Source organism: Antechinus flavipes, chromosome 5, assembly GCF_016432865.1.
Source record: "Antechinus flavipes isolate AdamAnt ecotype Samford, QLD, Australia chromosome 5, AdamAnt_v2, whole genome shotgun sequence".
Lineage (NCBI taxonomy): Eukaryota > Metazoa > Chordata > Mammalia > Dasyuromorphia > Dasyuridae > Antechinus > Antechinus flavipes.
Genome location: NC_067402.1, coordinates 155336478 through 155348552, shown reverse-complemented (window position 1 = coordinate 155348552; position 12075 = coordinate 155336478). Strand labels below are relative to the sequence as shown.

The 12075-nt window shown below is 33.5% G+C and overlaps 1 protein-coding gene across 1 annotated transcript in view; it reads left to right on the top strand.

Moving 5' to 3' along the window:
* The window catches only part of SEMA3E (semaphorin 3E), a 140950-nt gene that overhangs the window by 9294 nt on the left and 119581 nt on the right, over positions 1-12075 (top strand). The gene's annotated exons all lie outside the window — the stretch shown is intronic.

The following is a 12075-nucleotide window of genomic DNA, read 5'->3' as shown; positions in this document are numbered from 1 at the left end:
TTTTTTTTTTTTTTTTTTTTATAATAAATTTTATTTTATTTAATAATAACTTCGCATTGACAGAATCCATGCCAGGATAATTTCTACACGACATTATCCCTTGCAATCACTTATGTTTCGTTTTTTCCCCTCCCTCCCTCCTCCCCCCCCCCCCCCAGGATGGCAAGCAGTCCTATATATGCTAAACATGTTGCAGTATATCCTAGATACAATACATATTTGCAGAACCAAACAGTTCTCTTGTTGCACAGGGAGAATTGGATTCAGAAGGTAAAAATAACTCGGGAAGAAAATCAAAAATGCAAATAGTTCACATTCATTTCCCAGTATTCCTTCTTTGGGTGTAGCTGTTTCTGTCCATCATTTCTCCAATGAAACTCAGTTAAGTCTCTTTGTCAGAGAAATCCACTTCCATCAGAATACATCCTCATACAATATCGATGTCGAAGTGTATAATGATCTCCTGGTTCTGCTCATCTCACTTAGCATCAGTCCATGTAGGTCTCTCCAAGCCTCTCTGTATTCATCCTGCTGGTCATTCCTTACAGAGCAATAATATTCCATAACATTCATATACCACAATTTACCCAGCCATTCTCCAATTGATGGGCATCCATTCATTTTCCAGTTTCTAGCCACTACAAACAGGGCTGCTACAAACATTTTGGCACATACAGGTCCCCTTCCCTTTTTTAGTATCTCTTTGGGGTATAAGCCCAATAGAAACACTGTTGGATCAAAGGGTATGCACAGTTTGATAACTTTTTGGGCATAATTCCAGATCGCTCTCCAGAATGGCTGGATTCGTTCACAACTCCACCAACAATGCATCAATGTCCCCGTTTTCCCGCATCCCCTCCAACATTCATCATTGTTTTTTCCTGTCATCTTAGCCAATCTGACAGGAGTGTAGTGATATCTCAGAGTTGTCTTAATTTGCATTTCTCTGATCAATAGTGATTTGGAACACTCTTTCATGTGAGTGGTAATAGTTTCAATTTCTTCATCTGAAAATTGTCTGTTCATATCCTTTGACCATTTATCAATTGGAGAATGGCTTGATTTTTTATAAATTTGAGTCAGTTCTCTATATATTTTGGAAATGAGGCCACAGGTCATTTACTAAGAAGGATTATAATTAATAAATGAGATAGACAATAGGAGGAATGAATTGATATATTTTAAATAGCAAATGTGTGTGTATATATATCGTATCTATTTATTTATATTTATCTATTTATCTATATATGATACATGAACCTGTGATTTCATCAAGTTATGAAATTCCTACTATGGAAACCCTTCCATTAATGAAGACATGGGCTCATACCCATAAAGCATAGCCTATGGCATTAAGACATTAAGTGTCTTGCTCATGATAGTAATACTGCTAGAATGTATCAGAGTCACTCTTTCAAAAAAGCAAAAAAAAAAAAAGATTAAAAATAAAATAATTTTTTAAAGGTGATCAGATTACATGGTGCTAGTCTTCCTGTTTCTGTGCCTTCTGACATCCTCTCCCATTCATGGATTGCATTCCTTCCCTAGCTCTACCTCAGAATATCTTCTCTTCCTTCAGAGCTTGGTTCATAACAATTTCCTACTGGAAATTTATTCTGATTCTCCTAATTGCTAATAGTGCTTACTACAGATATGACTCTACATATAATTTTTAATTAGTTTTCTATGTATATGTTGTTCTTTCTTCAAAATAATGTAAGCTTTTTGAGGGCAGATGCTGTTTGATTATTTTCTTTGTATTTCTAAGACCTAGTAAAATAACTGGCACATGGAAGGCACTTAGTAAATGATTTTTTTAGTTGAATTGAATTGAATAAGAATCACACAGTGAACTATCAGATCCATTTGAAAACTTTTCCTGAATTTTTGATCCCTTTCTTTTTTGATCCCTTTTGTTTTTTTCTTCTCTTTTAAAGCTGCCTTGTGACATTCATGCCTTGTTCAGTTTTACTGTGAAAGGCAATGGATGTTGGTGGATTTGGTTGTTTTGTTAGGAAAGATTTTATTTTAAAATATATCCTCCCAAATCAGAGGTAAAAAGTAAAACATTTACAACTATGGTATAAGAAAATACCTGGAGAAATTCCTCCAAGTAGGTATGTCCTTACTTAATGGAGGGATTTTTTTTATTATAACTTTTTATTGACAGCACATATGCATGGGTAATTTTTTACAGCATTATTCCTTGCATTCACTTCTGTTCCAACTTTTCCCTTCCCTCCCTCCACCCCTTCCCCTAGATGGCAAGCAGCTTATACATGTTAAATATGTTATAGTATATTCTAGATACAATATATGTGTGCCGAACCAAAGAGTTCTCTTGTTGCACAGGAAGAATTGGATTCAGAAGGTAAAAATAACCTGAAAAGAAAAACAAAAATGTCGACAGTTCACACTCATTTCCTAGTGTTCCTTCTCTGGGTGTAGCTGATTCTGTCCATCATTGATCAATTGGAACTGAATTAGATCTTCTCTTTGTTGAAGATATCCACTTCCCTTAATGGAGGGATTTTAAGGATGGGATTAAAAAATCACATAGAAGAAGACATGAATAAGTTTTGATATGGAGTAAGCATAATGAGGAAATCATTAATATCTATTAAAGAATGAAATACAAATACAAAAGATCATGTGATATGGATAGGCACAGTGTTGTGTGGACACAGTTTCTCTGTCTTTCTCCTCCACAAAACCTGAGTAGTTTCAGTCTTGGTGGCACAGGTTTCAGAACAGACCTATATAGGTCCCAGCCATATATACTCAAGGCCTCTCACACTTAGTGGATCCTGATACCATGGAAATAGCCATACTAGTTACCTTTCCAGATGGAAGGGAATGAAATATAGCCAGAGAAATTACTACTTCTTAATGCCTGCAATGTGCCCTTTTTTTATCTGAAAAAAAGTGATTTCATTCATGACTCACCTCATTTCCTCCCAATCTAAACTAAAGCTAGAAATATGTTTGTAATATGATGTAAGACAATTAGCACTAGATGTAGAATCAGAGGATCTGCATTTCCAGTCCAATTTAACTTTTTTTTAGTTAAATTTCCTCATCTATAAAATGGGAATAATGAGTATTAGCATTATTTACCTCATAAAAATATTGTATAGAATGTGATGAAAAAATCAGTAACAACAAACAAACAACTTTTAAGGCCTCCATAATGTACTTTTTCTATGAACCAAGATTGGTCTTTTTGCCTTCTATATTACAATCTAATTCCAGAGTGAAGTTAAGGGGCATAGCAGGTATATATTTAAAGATGGAAAATAGCCAGTTTCACCTTCTTTTTCATAGTTTCTGACTATAAACTTTTTTTGTCACACCTATTTTCAGGAGCTGCCTGGTTTCAGCACCCAGATTTTATTTCTTGGAAACAGAATAGTCACACTTAAATTTTATCTACTCTGGGAATTCCTTTTTAATACTAGAGTGTGGACTATAAAAATAGATTTGTAAAATGTTCATCTAACATATATCTAAAATTCATTGTGTATCAAAAAATTCATTGAAGCTATGAGGGCAGATCTTAACCATATGGCATTAATGGCAACTATTTAAAAATTAGACATATTTTAATAATTTAATAATAATTGGTTATAGCTACAAAACCCTTCGATCTTCACAACAATCTATTATAAAGGCATTATAAGTATTAATTTGTTGTTACTATTGTTCAGTCATTTTCAGTTGTGTCTGTTTTTTTGTGACCTCATTTAGTGTTTTCTTGACAAAGATTACTAGAGTGGTTTGCCATTTCCTCATCCAGATCATTTATATGAAACTGAGGCAAATAGGGTTAAATGACTTGCTCAGGCTCATACATTAGGTAAGTTTCTAAAGATGGGTTTGAACTCAAGGAAATGAGTCTTCATGATTTCACCATCTACTTTTCTATAAGTATAAGATAAGGAAACTGAGGTTCTGAGAGCTTAAAAGACTTCTCCAATTGTACAGTCAAGAAAAGTCATTTTTTGTAGTTAAGTTCAGAATGTTTTTTAAAATTTAAAACAGTTCTCATTTCATTACATCATATTCTATAGACATCTCCTCAAAGGGAACACTAGAACTATTCATTTGAAGAATATCTGTTTGCAAATGAGTAAAGAACTTGATTGATTACAAACAAGTTAGGATGACAAAGAAGTTAGATACTTTTCTAGATCAATTTCAAACTCTTTCCCAGAATAATTGGGACAACTCATAAATTGTACCACTCTTTGCTGCCACTTTTCAGGATGTAAATAGAATCTTCAGAATTGTTTTCTTTTGCTTTTCTTTTCTTGCTAAATTAGAGTTTGTTTTTATATGGTCACTGACAGATTATGATTCATTTTTTGATTACTGGAATATGATGGGCTTGCATTTTAATATATAAAGAATCCTCTCAATTAAAAAAAAACATTTTGGGGGAAGAGGATCAATTTTGTCATAGTATTTTAGATACAAATATCTATATCATAACCATCATGTTTATTTTTTTTGCTTTGCACACACCAATATTAATATATGTATATAAAATATTTGAAGATTTAGTAGATTCACTATTGCTTCTATGACTTGCTAAGTAAAATCAGTAATCCTATTGATAATAGGTACATATAGAGTGTGTGTATGCATACACATATATATGTATACAAGGCCCATATGTATATATGTACATATTTGTATACATACAAACATTAGAAAAACAGGACAAGAAGCAAAAATATTTTTAGAGTACAGAAATTGAATCATGATACAACAGTGCTAAATTTGAGAAGATCTATTTCAGTTGAGCGACAATATAGGAAGCTGATTAGCAAAGGAGCCAGAAATCTGAACTGGGCACAAATGGGTGGCAATGAGGATTTTACAGGACTAGTTTTTCCTGAGTGTGAAATAGAAAGAAAATATGTTAGTAGCCTGAGAGAACAGCATGGTCAGGTAAGATTTGCTTAAGAAGTTGGAAGACCTAGGCATATTTGAATTCAGCTGAAAAGAACCTCCAAGAGATGGAGAGAAGGAAAGGAAGGAGGGAGGGAGAGAGAAGAATGGAGGGAGAGAAGGATCAAAGAGAGAGACAGGGACAAAGACAGAGAGACACACAGAGAAACAGATACAGAGAGAGACAGATGTAGAGCAAAGAAGAGGAAAAGGAAGGAAAAGGAGAAGAAAATATTGAAGAAGAAAAAGAAAAAGAAGGAAGAAGAAGAGGAAGAAAAAAAGGAGGAAGAAGGAAAAAGAAGAGGAAGAAGAAGCAAAAGAAGGAAGAAGGAAAAAGAAAAAGAAAGACCAAAGAAGAAGAGGAGGTGGAAGAGAAGGAAGAAAAGATCAAATGCATAAAATTTTGAAGTTCTTTAGGAGAGGGGAAGCCTCAAAAAGTGTGGAGTAAATAACAATAGAGAATGTGTAAGCATAAGAAATTGCTTTTATTTTATTTCTTTGTTTATCTCTTTGTTACCAGTTTGTATTGTTTTGACTGAAGGGCCACACATCAGGGAGAGATTTATAATCCCTTTTGACAATGTTCTAGGTTTTTAAATATGATTTAAATATTTTGCATAATTGGTCTTATTCTAATAGTTCTCCCTTATCTGCAGGGATATGTTCCAAGAGTACCAAGTGGAGGTCTGAAACTAAGGATAGTATGGAATCCTATGCAGTTAACTCTTGTTTCACGTAAAGTCACATTTCTGCAAAATTCTGAAAGAAATCATCATTTCAAAAAACAAAAGATGTTAATTTTACTGTATAGTACTTTTCTTTCTCTCTCAGCTCCTGCCCCTCCTCTCTCACTCCTCAATCTACCTCCCCTAACATGCCCTCTCCTCCTCCCCCAAAAAAGAAAAAAAACCCTTGATGTGAAAGCAAAAGAATGAATGTACTGTTATCATCTCAGCTTGGCTTGTGATCTCTTACACAAAGAGAGAAAATCTTTCTTTTTCTCTGCCTACACTGTCCTATGAATATCCCTTTTGGAGATCTCCTATCTGTCCCTTTCACCCCATGTATCCTTCAAACCTGTGCCAGCATTCTCCATTCTTGGGTGCTTGGCTATCTTCCTATTTCCCTCATTCCCCAGTGATTAGAGAAAACCACTGGTTTTCTCTAATCATTGGAAAACAAAACCTCAGATAAGGAGGTGGGGAGGGGAAACTACTATACATATTTTTTCCTAATAAATTTAATTTCATGTATGACCCTTATGTAAGAGTCAATCCTTACCAAAAAATTTTTTTGGACAACATGCAACCAGTCTCTTATTTTTCCTGCTATCAGGAATAAAAAAGGAGGACTGGAGAACTAGAAAGAAGAACAACTACATACTGACCTTATTCTCATTTGTCATACATTTAAAATACAAGGGAATTATATTGTGATGTTCAATTTGTCCCCTTCCCCCTTTTATTTCCTTTCCCCTACTTTACATTTGTTGGTATAATAGATCAGAATCCCAATAGCATTCCACAGTACTTTGGGAAATTTTCTATTTTTAAGTTAAACTAACTGGAACATTGTGATGAAAGGTGCTTCAGAAAATGTTCTCATACTTGCAGATCTATTGGAATATTTAGAACCTCACTTCTTAAGCTGGGATCCATTGGCCTATTTGACTTCTTGACTCTCTTCTGACTCTAGATGTAGATGCCCATTTTGATTACTTCATTCAAGATGATATAAAAAGATAGACCCTGAGCTTCAGGAACATGTTTCCCAAATCTTTGGGTATATTCATATAACCTGGCCAATACTTGTACAGCCTGTATCAAATTGCTCTCTTTTCCTGTCAAAGGCACCATAAAATGTTGAATCTTCCTTTCATTGAGGAGTGTGATTTCTCTTACATTGCTAGCTGTATGCTTAAAGCCAGCAACAAACACCATACAGTAACTAGTAAGCTGCTTGATCATTTGTTAAGTTGAATTGAATCACCATGTCACTATTGGGTCCCCATTTGATATTAAGCAAATCCTCAGTGATGAAACTTGAATTATTAGCTGTCCATGGTGCTTGCTCACTATTGAGAATCTCACTTTCTTCTATCATAAAGGAGAGGGGGAAATGCACAGTGATATTGGGTATTCCTGAAATTGATAGTCATAGACAAATTTTGCCTGAAGTCATATCTATTGATTTATGGAGAGTATTTCAAGTGTCCCACTGATAAACTGGCCCTGATTGGTACCCACAATATAATGATAACTCATAATTAATAATACTTTAGATCTCACAAAATAATATTTTTAATGTTCTATACAGCCCCAAATCTATGAAATTTTTGCTCTTTCTGAATATCCACATTGGACAAAGGTTGTAAAATTATATTTTGTGGATCAAGTAGAAAGAGAACACATATATTTATTTATTCTTATTTGTATATATTTTCATAACAATGTTTCTATTTAATATCCCCAAACTTTATTTCTATTTGCTCTTTGAAATTCTGATTCTATAAAAGTAATTTGGTTTCATTTAAAAAACTTATTCTTATCTGTCATGTCTGTAAAGTCACACTGTTCACATTCAGATTAGGGCATATATTGTAGAAATCTTTTGTTGATAATTTTATTTTATAATTTCCTTAATTATTCAGCTTAATGATCTCATAAAGGTAATACAACCCCACATATTTTAGAAGTGAGATTAGTTTTATGTTGAATAGAGGAAAAAGCATTAAGGATATAATTTGCATATAAATATCAGATGGCAAATTACATTAATGACAACAGTAATTGTTTATATGGAAGGTCATACATATGGGCTGATACAGTTTGTGTAGTTATTATGTTGTTCTAGTACAAATGCTCTGGAGAATTACTCATCAAACTATAAGTCTTGCCAAAGTGCCAAAAGACTGTAGTTCTGGCACATGACCAGTTTGAAACATTATGACTATAATCATTATAAATAAGTTTAAAAGCCTAAACACCAAGACAACGAACATGTGGCAAGTTAAAGGCTACCATTTATAGCCAATTAGTACCTGACTTTTAATGTTTTGCAAACAAAGTCCATTTTATTGTTTGTAAACAATGTTTGCCCATGAGGCAGGCGAGTAAAATACACATTGTGGGAGGCAGTACTTGACACATATGTGTCATCCTTCCATACAGAGAAACATATAAACAAAATGAGATAAAAAGTAGAATTAAATAGTAAAATGAGGAGATGTATCTTGGATAGAATTATACTGTGGAATGGCTCACTTAAATATATTGCATTAATCTTGGTTGAAATTAAATATGCCATTTTATGAGAGAAATTATTAAGATGATCTTTTTCATTTAGGCAATAAAATCTGTTCATTGTTGTCATTTTGTTCCTGCCTGCTTACACTTCTGTTAGGTGTCATAATAACATAATAATAAGCTGTAATAATCTTAATTTTGTTATTATTATGAGACCCAATAGGGTGCCTCCATGAAATGGCTGGTTTTTTTTTATTATTTTGTTTTTATTCTTTAGTCTCAGATATAAGTTATAGGAGGCTAAGGCATGGTTTGTTAATCAGTACAAGGATGATTACAGAAATATTGAAAATGTAATTGGATGCATTTGATCTTTTACTTTTCATTCCTTTATTGAGTAGAGAGTTTTGAAATAACACTATACCCTTTTGTTAGATTTTAACAATGTTTTATGTGGAACAAACAATTTCATTTTATGAGGTTTTATTGTTATTAAACTGTGGAGCAGAACCAAAAAAGGCTTATTCTGACTGCCAAAAGAAATGAGAAAAATCATCTTCCTTACTAACTTGGCAGAACATGTACACGTTTTGGCTGAAAAATATACCCCTCTGTTTCCATTGTGGTCTTGTTTTAATGTCTTTTTTTTCGCATGGGTGATGAAATGAAGGGTGCAATCTTTAGCCTTGTCAACATTTTTAAAATTCCCTTAGCCAAACCTGATCTCCTTTTCATTCATAATAAAGCCCAAGACTTGTATTGAACTTCATTGTGGCTTTTCTTCCTTTGATTATTCCACAAGTGCTAGGAGTCTCTGTGGATGGGTTTCTTACTTTTGATCATATCATTCTTTCACTCTCTTCTTTCCCTCTAGGATTCTTTCTATGATATGTTCTCTAGAAGCTAAAAGGCTGAAGTATTCATTTTTCTTCTCTGAGCTCAGAGAATACTTATCTAGAAAATAGGACATTAAGCATATAGGATCATGAACACATAGTTTCAGATTGGAGGAAAGCTTAGGGGAGACATTTAGTTCAACACCATTATTTCTTTTTTTAAAAAATGGAGCTTATAATAGAATCATAGGAGCATAAGATTTTGAATTGAAAGGAATCTTAGAAATCATTCAGCTAGTTTAACTACATTACTTTATAGAATAGAGAACTGAATTCTAGGGACCAAAGTCACACATCTAATGTAGGTATCATGTGAACCCAAGATCCTCTGACTTTTAATTCAACATTCTTTCCTCTTTAGAAAACTACTTAATTTTTTTGTCTTGTATTATTTGCTATCTTTAATGTGTGCATGAATAACTTAAATAAATTGTAAACTCATTAAAGAGGATAACCCTTACACCAAGTAGTAAGTGCTCAGTAAATTTTTGTTGATTGATTGACACATTCTTCTTAAAGGCAGCCATAGGTGGTGATTTGGCTAAGTGCTGAATGTGGATTCTTAAAATCTTAGGTTTGTCAGTTCTAATAATATCCAAATCATAGTAGGTTTCATATGAAAACAACTTGTATACATTTTAAATTTCTGCCCTGGAATAATCATTATGAAGTAGTGATTTGCTTGAAGTTTAAGATGCACTAAAATTGTTTAAATGACATCAGTACAACCAATTGAAAAATGAAAACCTTAGTCATCTTGGCTGATATTTTCAGAGTTGTTGAATGTATTTGCTTCTGGCTTCATGAAGAGGCAACCTAGAGAGCCAAAAATGTGGACAATTAAAAGAATGAGGGAATGAGTAAGGATTTTTACATCAAAAAATGTAGACTTTAAGTGTAATGTGATATATATGAGTCATAAACATAGTCAATTATTTTAAATAAAATAGGCTCAGTCTAGAGCAAGGAAAATAGGTATTGTCTAAGAATAAGTCTATCTAAATTAAGAGAAGCTATTATGAACAAAAGGCTGACCATTGAGTAATGATTTTTTTGGGTCCACAGTAATGCAAAAAGACCATTTGCTAATATATGGTGGCTTTATCAGTAAGGCATATTCCTACCAGGAAAATAAATCATTTTGAAATTTGTGCTTTATTCTTCAACTTAAACATTTATAGCTTTTCCTTTTTGAATAATAGTTTGCCAATCTGATCAATTAATTTCCTTTTCTTCTTCAAATCATTCAGGTTTTTTGTTCCCTCTAGTGTGTATATATCTATGTATCTCTATATATAAAATTATGAAATTGAATTGGTATATGTTAAATATGTATGTGTAATCTATACATTTTTAATATGAAAGTTTACCCTTGGGTAAAAACATCAAAAGAATATGGGGAAAGAATATCAATAAAGAAAGGATTCCATTGTCTGCTCAGGTTCACTATATCAAGCAAAATTTAATGTAAATAATTCCTTATTGAAAAGATCCTAGAATTTTTAATATTTTTCTAGGCTAATGGTATTGTTTAAAAGAGCTGTGAGAAAATTAAGTGATTAAAGTTTAGTTTTTCAGTTTTGTATGTCCTTTGCACATCACTATAGTCATGCCGTAGTTAAATTTCCATTATGATATCTGGGTTAATTCCAGTAACATGCCATCTTGGGCTGAGTCTGATTCAGCCCAATCTCATGATAGTTAATGTGTGGTAATGGAATAAAATGAAAATTTGTAGTTCATTCAACAATTAAATAAAGGATATTTACTTAGCTATAACAGAAGCATCCTTCACAGCTGTACCTTACCAGAGTTGACCATCATTGTCTGCCAGACATCAGAGAGAGCTCCTACCCTCCCTCATAGCTGTTTTTATGGTCAGAGAACCAGGAAGTGATGTCATAGCCTGAGCCTTTAATTTCATGAGGCACATATGTTTTTTAGGGTGGTTTCAATAACTTATAAAGTTATTCAGCCTAACTTGCAGGTAGATGGAGCTTAGTATATTGCCTTTACTAGGTCATCGTGTTCAAGATATACCACCATTGTTTAAAGATTTGAAAGATAGGAATATCTGAATATTTTTAAGACTCTTTGATTTCATTGGTATGGCTGCTCCCTCTACTGGTGTCTATTGTAGTACCTTTTCATTTTATATGTTTCTTGTCCATATCTTACCTTAATTCCTTAATAGATCCAGCAAATATCTGAAAGGAAGGAAGGAAGAAAGGAAAGAAGGAAGGAAGGAGGAATGGAATGAAGGAAGGAAGGAGGGAAAGAGGGAAGGAGGAAAAGAAGAAAGGAAGGAAAGAAGGAAGGAAGGGGAAGAGAAGGGACGGGAAGGAAGGAGGTGGGGGAATATTTGATTTTGAATATGCTGAGAATGTCCATAAAACATACAGATATAGATATCTAATAGGTAGCACTAGTGGTAGCAGGGGTATGGGGAAGAGATTGAAAGAAGAGTTTGGGAATCATTTGTACACACTTATATAATGGGATGTAATCTCTTAAACTGAGATTAGAATCAGAAGAAATCATCTTCCTGAATTCACAACTGGTCAAAGATACCTATTAGCTGTGTGACCCTGGGCAAGTCATTTAACCCCATTTACCTCAGTTTCCTCATCTGTAAAATTATCTGGAGAAGGGAATGGCAAACCACTCCAATATCTTTGCCTAGAATACCCAAAATGGGGTCACAAAGAGTTGGATATGAATAAAACTACTCAACAAGAACTTCTCAGAGAAAGTGTTATCATATTGTAGGGTAGAAGACATGAAGCTTGATTTACAAACCAAAACAAGCTTTCTGACTCCAGGCTTGGTAGTCTATTCATTGTACCACCTAGCTGCCTCCATATAGGATAAGGCAATTGCTAGGTAAAAGTGATGAGGCAAAGGAAAAATGTTATGAATAACATCATTTGAAAAAAGGATCATGCTAGGAGACATTTTTTGTGGGGGAGGGGAAAACAATG